This window comes from Mustela lutreola, chromosome 1 (genome assembly GCF_030435805.1).
Source record: "Mustela lutreola isolate mMusLut2 chromosome 1, mMusLut2.pri, whole genome shotgun sequence".
NCBI classification, from domain to species: Eukaryota; Metazoa; Chordata; class Mammalia; order Carnivora; family Mustelidae; genus Mustela; species Mustela lutreola.
Genome location: NC_081290.1, coordinates 129,456,157 through 129,468,515, shown reverse-complemented (window position 1 = coordinate 129,468,515; position 12,359 = coordinate 129,456,157). Strand labels below are relative to the sequence as shown.

Here is a 12,359-nt window from a genome sequence, read left to right as displayed (position 1 = left end):
AGCAGCCAGAGTGAGTCTTTTCACTTTAGCTCAAATTACTCATCTGCTAAGGGGCAGGGAAATCATTAGTTCTTCATCTCATGTGAGGTAAAAAACCAAAGGCCTTGATGAACTGTGGACCTTGTTTCCTCCACCCCTTATCTCTCTAGCCTCATCTCCTATGACGCAACCCCCAACTCATTTTCCTAGCCACACTGGAAATGAAGATGCTCTTTCTGAATGCATGAAGATGCTGTATGGTGAACAGGCTCCAGTCTCATGGCCTTTCCATTTGCTGTTCCCCTCTACCACCTAAATTAGCTCCCTGATTCCCAGCCCACCTAAACAAACAAACAAACAAACAAAACCTAAAATATTGCTCCCTCTCCTCCTTCATATCTTTATTCAACCATCAGTTTCCCTGTAACTTCATATACCTAGTTCCTTTCCTTGCTTTCTTTACCACCATCTAACATATATTTTATTTATTTTATTGTTTGTCTCCCTCCCCTAAAATTTAAGCTGCTAAAGTCGATGGTTTTTGTTCCTTTTATTCACTGCTATATCCCACAACATGATGTAAATCAGTAAGTATGGTGTTCCCCTGTATGCATTTAAGATTGTTACATACATTATCACAATTGTATCCCTGAGGAGGGAGGGAAGTACGGAAGAGAAACTTAACACTCTGACCCTATTTTTCTGTTCTATAAAAAGAGGATAAAAATTGCATGCCCTGAAGATTTGTAACGATTGAATATTGCCTTGAATAGTCCTTGAACCATAGTCTTCTAACTAACAAATGATAGTTATTTTTAATATCATTCTCATCATCCCACCCTTTGAGGTTAGTGGAACAATTATTATCCTGTTTACAGATGAGGAAACTGAGACTAAAATAGGCTACCTGACTTGCCCTCATTCCAGGCCTGCCTTTAACTGTGGAAGGGTCTGGGATCAGCTAACAATGGAGACCCATTCTGCCCTATTAAAAATCCTGAAAACTATACATATAAACTATAGTGCTGCAGGGAGGAGTGGCTTCTGGCCTGAAACTCACACTCTACTTTCTTCCCATCTGAGCTCCATCCCATGCCACAAAAAGGCTCCTACACATGAGAACACCCCAGCTTGCACATCCAAACTATGTCATATTCCATGCAAAAGGACCCCTCAGCAGTTCCTCCAGCCCTGGGCCCGCCTTGGAGGATTAGGCCTGGAAGTAGCAGAGCAGTAAGTCCCAGGGTCCTGGGTGCTTAAAGAGTGTGGAACTCCTTGTTCCCTGAAGAAGTGTGAAGCTAGAGCAGGGTCCTTCAGAGCATGGACAGTAGCCTGAGACACCCCCCCCCCTTATCTGGATCTCACAGTCATTAAGTTGTGAATTCCAGCTATAAACCTAGCTCTTTTTTTCTGAGTGCTCTTCTGTGATACTGAATTGCACCAATGACCCTAGATAAGGCATAATAGTATGTCTTGTCCACCATCAAAATGACTAACTCCCTGTCAACTTCTACACTATCATTTAACTCCAATTACAGCTAATGTTCCCACTATTTAAAATCTACTTATCTACTTATGTCAATAATGTTTATCATCTTTCGGCATCTAGGACATCTGATACTTGGTGTGCATTGTTTGGGTATGTTTGAGCACCAACAGCATGTTAGGTATAACATGGATGACAGAACTGGACTCAAATCTGCCAATGTGCCAAATAGTCTAACCCAAACTGTGTCAACCAACCATAATCAAAGGAAGCCATCTATTATGTTGCCTCATAAAGGCAAGCATAAAAATGAAACTTTCTTTGTTCTGTCTCCACAACCATCATATTACCTAGAAAGTTATCAGAGGCTAGACAGAAACAGAGCACCAAGTTTTAAAGTCAGAAATACATTTTGAGTTTTGGCCTTAATGCCATTCTACTCATGACTTAAAAATCTTTAATCTTTCCAACAGTAAAACCTAAAACATATTACATATAGTAATACATCATGTAGATTAGGTGTTGAGAGTCATTTTTTAAAGTGAGTTAAAATCATTTTTAAAATTTTTTGTGAGTCCAGCTACGATATGAGACCAGGGATTGATATATTTATATTTATACTTTATCTATTGACCAATTGATAGAAGTCATTTTGTTAAAACACACACACACACACACACACACACACACAGAGCGTCACTGTTCAGTCAATAAATATTTATTGAGTGCTGTGTGCCAGGTGCTGGTTTCGATACTTGGAATACCAATGGTGAATAAGACAAGCATGGTCCCTTCCCTGGCCTTGTGGGAACTTGTTCTATGGGCCAAGCACTTGGTTAATGTACTCCTCTCATCCAGGAGAATGGTGGGAGTGATTGAAAAGATCCAGGAATCTGCCCTGCTCTGCTGAGACAAGAGCTTCCTCTGGTTACCATTTTCTCTGCTTGTTAAAACCCTCTGGACTAGAGGTTCAGAGCAGAGAGAAGCTGAATTTTATTAATGACATTCCTCACATACTTCCCCCTCCCTCCAAAAATTTTTTTAAGGATTTTATTTATTTACTTGAGAGACAGAAGATGAGAGAGGGAGAGAGAGGGAATGCACAGAAGCCATGGGAGGGGCAGAGGAGCAGACTCCCGGCTGAGCAGGGAGCCTGATGTGGGACTCAACCCCAGCACTCCAGGATCATGACCTGAGCTTGAAGGCAGACACTTAACTAAGCCCGAGCCACCCAGGTGCCCCAAAACATGTCCTTATATTGTTTTACAGTTACTTCTAGCCCTGACATCAAGTCAGTAAGAATCTCAGGAGAGTGGAAGGCTGTAGCTTACACACTGTATCACTCTCAGTCAGCACACTGCACTAGGAAATACTGTATTCACCTGCAAATAGCACTTCCGAAGAGTCCCTGGTGGATAGTGCAGTGGCAGGTATCCGGGGAAAGATGCAGTGTGTTCACAGGATAGAGCTCATGAACTAAGTTAGATGAAGCATATCAAGAACACAATTACTATCAGACTCTTGGGTTTGATTTTATAGGAATTGTAATAAATTCAGTTTTGGGGATGCTGCCACATGAGTAAGAACAACACTAATGTAAATGTCACATAGAGGCATAGATATTTTGGAATTGATTCTAAGAGAAGAAACCCATTTTTTCCCTCATTTAATAATATTATCACCTTGGTTCTGCCTTGGACATAAAATTAAATAAATATACAAATAAAAAGTATTCAGGCTAACAAAATTGTTCTCTCCAGTTACACTATTATACCCTTCATACTGATATAACTACTTTCTTCCATTGATTTGTTTGCAATTGAAATATTAGGCTAGGGGGAGAAAACAACCCTCTTTATTTCCTTATTGTGAGAAAGCCTATGCTGACATTTCTAAAAGGAAATGCATTGTTCAACTTTGGATCCACCGTCAATTCCTTCTATTGTTGCCTGGTGTTTGGCATTTATTTTTATGAATTGCCCTGTGGAACTGTAGTCCACAATCAGTCTGCCAATTTAAAGGGGTTTAGGTAAGATATACAGATTTTTTTTTTTAAGATTGAAAATAGGTAAAATTAAAGACATCACTTTAAAACCTAACAATGTAAATGCCACTACACAATCAATGAGTGCTTGATGCATAGATTTTAAAAGCCTGCACCAGATATCATGAATGCTCCAGCTAGTAATTCAAAGAGAAAAAGACCTTCAATTTCAAGCATGCAAAGTTAACCCAGTGAGATAATTCCGTCATAACGACATCAGGGAGCACTGTATAAAAGTGTACCTGGGTTTCTCTAGTTATGGTAAGGTGATGATGACACACCACTGAAATTACATCCACAAGCAACCTGGTATGCACTGCAGAATTTGTAAACGTGTTCTACAGAAGAGGAGCAGCTACAATTATTGCCAGCTCTGGTCTCTAAGTGGTATTCAAGGGTAAAAGCAAGTGTGCTGTAATTCCAGCGTCTCCTATAAGACTGTCAAAATCAGACAAGGTCGTTTGAGCAAAAAGAAAAAAGGAGTACTCTCGATCAGCTGTGATTTTTTTAAACGCCAATACTCGTAATCATTCTGAAGTCATTATTATTTAATAGTCGTTAAATCCAAGACTGGTGTTAGGCACCATATGTACATAAACAAACACAGAGCGCCTATGCCTTGTGCCTACAAAGCTAAATTAGGCAGAGGAAGTGAAGGGCAAACAAGGGCGTGGGAAACATGCACAGAGGGCCTGTTGAGAAAACGAGGCTATTCTGTTATGTTGTTATTTTAGTTTTAACTATCGGAAGGCCCATTATGTTGCAATACAAAAATTTAAAGGCGGGAAGTCAAAGGAAAAAGCACATACCCTCTATGGGAGTTTGCAGAGGAAACCTTATATATAAAATGGCAAAATGTATTGACTTAGCGACCTCATGGAAGAAAGCACAAGTGACAGAGCAAAAAGAGAATCTCTGAATATTGGATGGGCTATTACGATACAGGGACCAGGTAAAGATAATACATGAGATATGGCACAGAAGAAAATAGAACCATCCAAGCTCTTGAGAGGTAAGTCACAATCGGTCCTGGCCATCTTCAGTGTTTTTCTTACAGTTAACATTTTACTTATCACATAACATAAATACAACCAGTGATAAGTACTGGTAAGATGTTTAAAACAGAGTTCAGTTGTACCTTGTGTTTATCTCACCTACTAGGAATGAGCCTGTGGCATCATAGCTGTCTATAAGCATCCAGAGGTAATTAAATCAAGTTAAAGACCAACATAAAGCCCACAGTACTCCACCCAGCCTGGTCAGGTGCCACACAAACAGGTCTACTGACACAGAAGAAATAGCATAGAAGTGACTGAATTTACAGAACTTTATCACATTGCTACAGGGAAAAAAACACAATCCATTTTTTCAGTGGCGTCAATAAACACAGCTTTATAAAGGCACAGTGGAATATATGATCTAAGTAATATAGTGGGAAAACCTTGAATTCTAATAGCAGGCAGCCCTCAATTTGAAAGCCTTTCTGATATGCATGAGCTTTGTCACCCTGAAGACCACATTTAACCTCCCTGAGCCTGAGTTTCTACCTTTGTAAAATGGAGTTAGTAGTATTTTCCTTGCCAGATTAATAGGACAGTGACTCAAAATAGAATTTATAAAAGTAAATACCCTTTCTCATCTCACTTCTCCCTAAAAGAAATAGTATTAGTCAAAGAATCTTAACATGGCCCTTCAAGTCTCTAGGAAAGAAAGATTTTAGGTTAAAAATATACTGACCTATCTAACTTTATAGATAGAATTTTGAGCTTAGAGAACTAAAATAAGCTTTAATTACATTATTCTAAATAGCCCCAACCCTCAAAAGTAAATAATTTTCCACCTGGGCCAGTGATTCTGAGGTGTGGGTAATCAACATCTTCTCAATGCCGAGTGTACCGGCCAGCTGGAAAGAGCTAGCAGCATCCTGAAAGCCTCCAGTGTTCTACAGGGCAGAATGGGAGCTGCCCATCAGATGTGCCAAACCTGGCTCTGACAGCGTCTCTGCCTTTATCAAATGAATGAAAAACTACAAATTACTCATACAAATACTAAATCTATTGCCAGGTTTTATGTCCATTTTGAAAACCATAGTTGCAGTCCACTAATAGTCGTGTTATTGTTTCATTTTTTTAAGTATCAGAATTATTCCAAATGTTAATATGCATAAACCTACACACAGCACTCAAAAGACTAAATCTTAAAAAAAAAAAAAAAGAAAGAAAGAAAGAAAAGAAAAGAAAGAAAGAGTATAGGGTGCCTGGGTGGCTCAGTTGGTTAAGTGACTGCTCTCAGCTCAGGTCATGATCCTGGAGTCCTAGTATGGAGTCCTGCATTGGGCTTCCTGCTTCTCCTTCTGACCCTTCCTCTGCCCCCCCAGCTCATGCTCTCTCTCTCTCTCTCTCTCTCTTCAAATAAATAAATTAAATAAATTAAATCTTTTTTAAAAAGTGTAATAAAAATCATGGGGGCACCTGGGTGGCTCAGTGGGTTAAAGCCTCTGCCTTCGGCTCAGGTCATGATCTCAGGGTCCTGGGATGGAGTTCCACATCAGGCTCTCTGCTCGGCGGGGAGCCTGCTTCCCCCTCTCTCTCTGCCTGCCTCTCTGCCTACTTGTAATCTCTCTCTATCAAATAAATACATAAAATCTTTTTTTAAAAAGTGTAATAAAATCAAACAAAGCAGAGATCCAATTTAGTTACATATAAAGATAGTATCTATGGTGGTATGTTTGTAATATTTGCAACTCACAGATTTTTAACTGATTTTAAAACCAAATCAACCTATGCCTTACCCTGACCCACCAGGGTCCAAAGAATAATGCTCCAGGAGCCTCTCGATGCCCTCTACCCAAGGTTAACCGCAGGGTTACAATCTGATTAACCAAGTGGAATCTGTACGAAATTACCTGAAGCATTCTCCCTCCTCCTCATTTATCTTTATGGTGATCAAAAAATTTTTGAAGGTAAGCTGTCTTCGATCTAACACAACTTTCCATCAGGAACCACAAAAACTTGTGAACACAAAAGCACTGCAGAATTTCCAGAACGAATAATAGCAGCAGCAATGGCACTGGGTCCTAGGACAATTGGCTTTCTCCCACTACAGCACAGGAGATCTCAAAGGAGCACCTGTATAGCTCCTTTGCCTGATTAAAGTATCTGTCACCTATGTGACTGTATCAGACACTCACTTAGCTGCGGGTCTCTTTCCTGGTAGCTGCCAATATTAGAGAATACTTCCCTTTTGACCAAGACATTATTTGACTCTTCAACACAATAAGATGGAAATTGGAGAAAATAAAGACTTTCTGAAAGTGCTTCAATTCTCCCCTTCCTTCCATCAAACAAAGTGCCACGCATTATCCAGACCATACAGTTGTCCCTGCATGATTTCTGTCCTTGCCCTGCAGTGGGATTCTTTTCAAGGGCCCTGGCTCCAGGGTCGGGCCAACTCACACAGAGCTGGAGACAAACTACGGAAAGGTGGTAATCTCTGTGAACAAGGCCAAGCAGCCATTGGTGGTAGGGAGGGATGGGGAGGAAGAATATGATTCTAACCACTTTTCTTTCTTCCCTTCAGAAGGAAATTGTGAGTTCATGGTGCCATCCAGCCACAACTCCCATACTTCATTTGGGAGACATTGAAAAAATTACAGCAGACATGGTTTCTAAATAAAGAGTTTTGGAAGAGAGGCAAAGAGACCTGGGTATATCTTGTGCAAGAAAAGTTTTCACAGTGAGTGAATCCCATCTTTTCTCATGTGAATAATACTAAGACTCTTAAGAACCATGAAGTGTTATGCCACAATAGACTTGTGGCATTTCATTTATGTCACTAATAACAATAGCTGACAAGTATTGAGTGCTCACCATGTGCCAAACACTGTTCTGTGTCCTCTAGATGTAATGTCTTAATTAATCTTCCAACAACCCTATGAGGTAGGTACTATTACCACACATATTTTCCAAATCAGGAGAACAGTGGCTTGATGAGGTTCCGGAGCCAGGATCTACAAATATTTTCTCTTGTACCCAAGTGTATGTGTTAAGTCCTCATCATCGGGGTTCTTAAATTTGGAACTTCTATCAAGTCCCAGAATTAACCATTTGTTGACAATTGAGGTGATTTTTAATCCACAGCCCTATTTTATCTTCTGGCCCTGAGAAACATGACATTTCTTGAGAAATATATGATTATACTAAGCCTGAATTCCAACCTAGACAACACCCCAGATCTCCAGGCTTGCCCACAGAACATCTGTGCGTAGGTGTACACAGACACCTTAAAATCAACATGTCCAACCAAAACAAATGAAGTACTTGGGGACAAATCTAATGAGATACATACAAGAGCTGAATGCGGAAAACTATAAAACTCTGATTTGACAAATCAAAAATGTCTAATTAAAGTGGAAAAACATACCAAGTTCACAAATTGGGGGACTCAATATTAAGATGCTGATTGCCCCCAATTTGATTTGTTGAATCAGGGCAATCCTAATCAAAATACCAGCAAACTTTTTTATAGATGTTAACAGTCTGATTCTAAATTCATATGAAAAGGTAAAACACTTCCGATAAAAAAGAACAAAGTTGAAGGACTCCTATTACCCAACTTCAAGGGTTACTATAAAGCCACATTCAAGACTGTCTGGTATTGGCAAAAGAATAGATACACTGACCAATGGAAAGAGAATAGAAAGGACAGAAATAGACCCACAGAAATATAGTCAGCTGTTTTTGACAAAGAGACAAAGGCAATTCAAAGGAGCAAGGAGTATTTTCAACAAATGGTGCTGAAATGGTTTGACATCCAGCAAAATCAGCATGTTCAAATCTGAACTCAGCATCTTTCTTCCAACATCTTTCCAAATATCCTTATGTCTTGGAGAATGACACCACCAACCACCACGTTGCCTAGGCTAAAAAAAACCCAAACGGACCAGGAGTTATCTTTGACCCACCATCTCACTTTCAGCCCTGAGTTTGATCACTTATGAAATTATGTTGAATCACACATCTGACTCTTCCTGCCCTTCTACTGCCATTGACCTAGTTCAGGCACTACTTCTCCTAAACTTTGTCTTCCACCTCCAATCCCCCGAAAATGCCTCTTAAGGAGGAGCATGGCTGGAAGTAGCAGAAGGAACCATGGCTTCCCTAAGCACCATTTGCAAAAGTGGTACCTTTTCAACATCCTTTAAAAGAACCTGTTGACGGGGGCGCCTGGGTGGCTCAGTGGGTTGGGGCCTCTGCTTTCGGCTCGGGTCATGGTCTCGGGGTCCTGGGATCGAGCCCCGCGTCGGGCTTTCTGCTCGGCGGGGAGTCTGCTTCCTCCTCTCTCTCTGCCTGCCTCTCTGCCTGCTTGTGATCTCTGTCTGTCAATTAAATGGGTAGAATCTTTAAAAAAAGAAAAAAAAAAAAAGAACCTGTTGACGTGATAGTTTTTATGATTCTGATGAAAAGATGTTACATTTGGTCTTGCTGAAAGAAGGGCCATAAGTTGTGGAGAGAATACAGACAAAGGATAAGACCTCTTTACCTAGCCCAGTGTCTCCAGTCAAAGTGTAGGCTCCACACCATAATGGCACCTAGCCAGTGCCTGGCCCTTACCCCTGGCTGGCTCCCCTCCTGTTAGAAACTGTCCTTTGCACAGTGTGATCTTTTGAAAAATCAAATCTGTCATGTAATTCCAAAGCTAGAGTGGCTTTCCAACTCACTCCGTGAAGTACAAGGTGTGTTGTACAATATTCAAGAGCTCTGAGTGTTCTGGCCCAGGTGCACCTGCCTAGTTGTCTCTCCCACCCCTTGCTACCCACAGAACTTCGACCCTAGTCGATGCTAACAACTGAGCCTCTGAGGATTTGCTAATCTAAGTCCTTAATGCCATGTACAAGCACCTCTTGCCTAGAACTCTCTTCTTTCCAAGATTCACCTGTGAAACTCCTACTCCTCCTTTCGGACAGTCTTAAAAAAAGGTCTGTGGGCAGGTGATGGAGCAAGAGACCGAGACACCTGAGTTCTAACCTAGATTCCCTCTTGCCGCATACCAGCTGCTTGTCCAGAGGCAACTCACATACCTCCTGCTGTGAGCCTCGGGCTTTGTTTAAAATGGAGGCAATATTATCTGGATAACATATGGGAAACACCTGGGAAGGGAGTCTGCAGCAATGGCAAAAATGTTCTAGCTGGGTAGACTTGTTAACATTTTTTACTTAAGATATGTATTGATATATCCAGACACCTTCTCTGCTAGTAATTTGTACTGGGTTCTGCCAACCATCCACCCTCCCCATGCCTTCGTAAGTATAGTTGTTATATTTGCAACTTGTGTGGTATATGACCACTATTATTATTACTGTTGTTGTTACTGTTATCACTTATCATCGTAACATTTTTCTCTGATTCCTCATCTCCTCCCTCCCCTTCCAGGTCAGTTAGGCTTCTTACTCCATGCTCCCATAGCAGCTTATACATACCTTCTTATAATGCTTTTTGCATTATTTTTTAATCATGTGTCAAATGTCTGCCTCTCCAGTTGACTCTGGACTCCTGGAGGACAGGGCCCATGTATTTTTATTTGTGTACGTTCCAAGCTAACACTAGCCCTGGCAGAGGAGACAGTCACTAAATTTTTACTGATTAGATGATTAAAGGAAGAAAACATATTTATTAGGAAAGTATAAGAACTATTGCTTTATTGGGACGCCTAGGTCGCTCAGTGGGTTAATCCTCTGCCTTCAGCCCAGGTCCTGATCTCAGGGTCCTGGGATCAAGCCCCGCATGGGGCTCTCTGCTCAGCAAGGAGCCTGCTTCTCCCTCTCTCTCTGCCTGCCTTTCTGCCTACTTGTGATCTCTGTCTGTCAGATAAATAAATAAATAATGAAAAATTAAGAAAAAGAACTATTGCTTTATTGATTCCTAACAGGTTCTGAGTTGCTGAAAAGCTGATGTTGTAGAAGAAATTCATCAAAAGAAACCAGTTAGTTGGCTTTCAAAGGGCTAGACTCCCTCTGAAAGCAACTGGCATTTGGCCAGTAACTTCTAGGGTTGATTGAACTGAGGTCTTTGTATGCGTGTGTGTGTGTGCGCGCGCACCTAAATTCATTTATTTAAAATATAAGGCTACAATGATCTTTAAAAATATAGATTTCTTTGGTGAAACTAATAAATCAAAGCTATAGTTTCCCAAGTATCTTACAGCTTCATATAATATCAACTCTGTTTCTTTCGATACATGGCATTCTAGTTTTAGTGATTATATGGTTTTCCCCTTTAATAGAAAAGTTGGAAATATAGTACATATTATACCACATTTTTGCCATATTTTCATTCTCTCTCTGTCTCTCTATATGTACATATATAGCATACACATTTTTATAATTTTTTCTGAACCATTTGCAAGTTACAAACATCATGTCACTAAATCCCTAAATATGTCAGCATGTACTTCCTACTGATAAGAAATGTCCTATATAATCACAATGCCAGGAGAATTCCAAAGCAATTCAATTCAATAATATCTAAAATTCAGTCTACTTTCAAAGTCACTCAGCTGTCCCTAAAATATCTTTTGTTTTTGTTTATGATTCCAGTTGGGAATCATATTAAAATAAATCAAGTGTATTTGCTTTCTTTTCACTTTTGAAGGATAGAAAAAGGAGTACCAGTGGCCTCGTCTTCATGAACTAAGTGAGCAGAGAAATTAGACTTGTTACCATATTGGGATTCATGCTAGAGATGGTTCAGAGGGACTCCAAGCCTTAGACATAGAGAGTGCTGAATAACCAGACAGGCAGACTAAACACATATTTAGGGCACCAGCATAGCAGGGACATTTGGAAAAAAAGATTTGGGGGACACCTGGTTAGCTCAGTCAGTTAAGCAACTGCCTTTGGCTCAGGTCATGATCTCAGTGTATTGGGATGGAGCCCTGCATTGGGCTCCCTGCTCAGTGGGAGTTTGCTTCTCCCTCTCCCTCTGTACTCTCCCTCTCTGTCTCAAATAAATAAATAAAATCTTTAAGAAAACAAAAAATTAAAAAAGATTTTTAAAAGATTCAAGTAAAGAAAGAAGAAAAAAAGGAGGAAAGGAGAAAAAAGGAAAAAGCATCAAAATGCTCATTAAAAAGAAAATCATGGGGCGCCTGGGTGGCTCAGTGGGTTAAGCCTCTGCCTTCGGCTCAGGTCATGATCTCAGGGTCCTGGAATGGAGTCCCGAATCAGACTCTGTTCCTCAGGGAGCCTGCTTCCTCCTCTCTCTCGCTCTGCCTGCCTTTCCGCCTACTTGTGATCTCTCTCTGTCAAATAAATAAATAAAATCTTTAAAAAAAAAAAAAGTGGGGCGCCTGGGTGGCTCAGTGGGTTAAGCCTCTGCCTTCAGCCCAGGTCCTGATCTCAGGGTCCTGGGATCAAGCCCCGCATGGGGCTCTCTGCTCCGCAAGGAACCTGCTTCCTCCTCTCTCTCTGCCTGCCTCTCTGTCTACTTGTGATCTCTCTGTCAAATAAGTAAATAAAATTTTTAAAAAAGAAAATCAGAATTTGTTGGACTTTATCTTACATATTAGTATTTTTTTAATTTCCAATTTTATGTGGGATGAGGCACCATCTTTTTTTTGTTTGTTTGTGTCTTTTCCTTTCTTTCTTTCTTTCTTTTTTTTTTTTTTTTAAACACTGAGAATTTCTAAGGGTCTATGTCCAGGCCTGGTTGGCAGTAATAGGGGCCTCTAGAAAGACAGGCCAGCGTGATTTGGGGACACCTAACCAGGAGAAACTGTGTGCTGTAAATGTGATGTGAGTCATCTTTTCTTTTCTTCTTCCAGGACCACAATGTGAGGATGATATCAGCCAAA

General features: G+C 40.5%; 1 long non-coding RNA gene across 1 annotated transcript in view; it reads left to right on the top strand.

Annotated features, from left to right (window-relative positions):
- Window positions 1-12,359, top strand: part of LOC131831943 (uncharacterized) — a 30,206-nt gene that overhangs the window by 1,867 nt on the left and 15,980 nt on the right. Inside the window, exon 2 of the long non-coding RNA XR_009353872.1 lies at window positions 7,089-7,244. This is a non-coding gene — a long non-coding RNA (uncharacterized LOC131831943). The remainder of the gene's footprint in view (window positions 1-7,088; window positions 7,245-12,359) is intronic.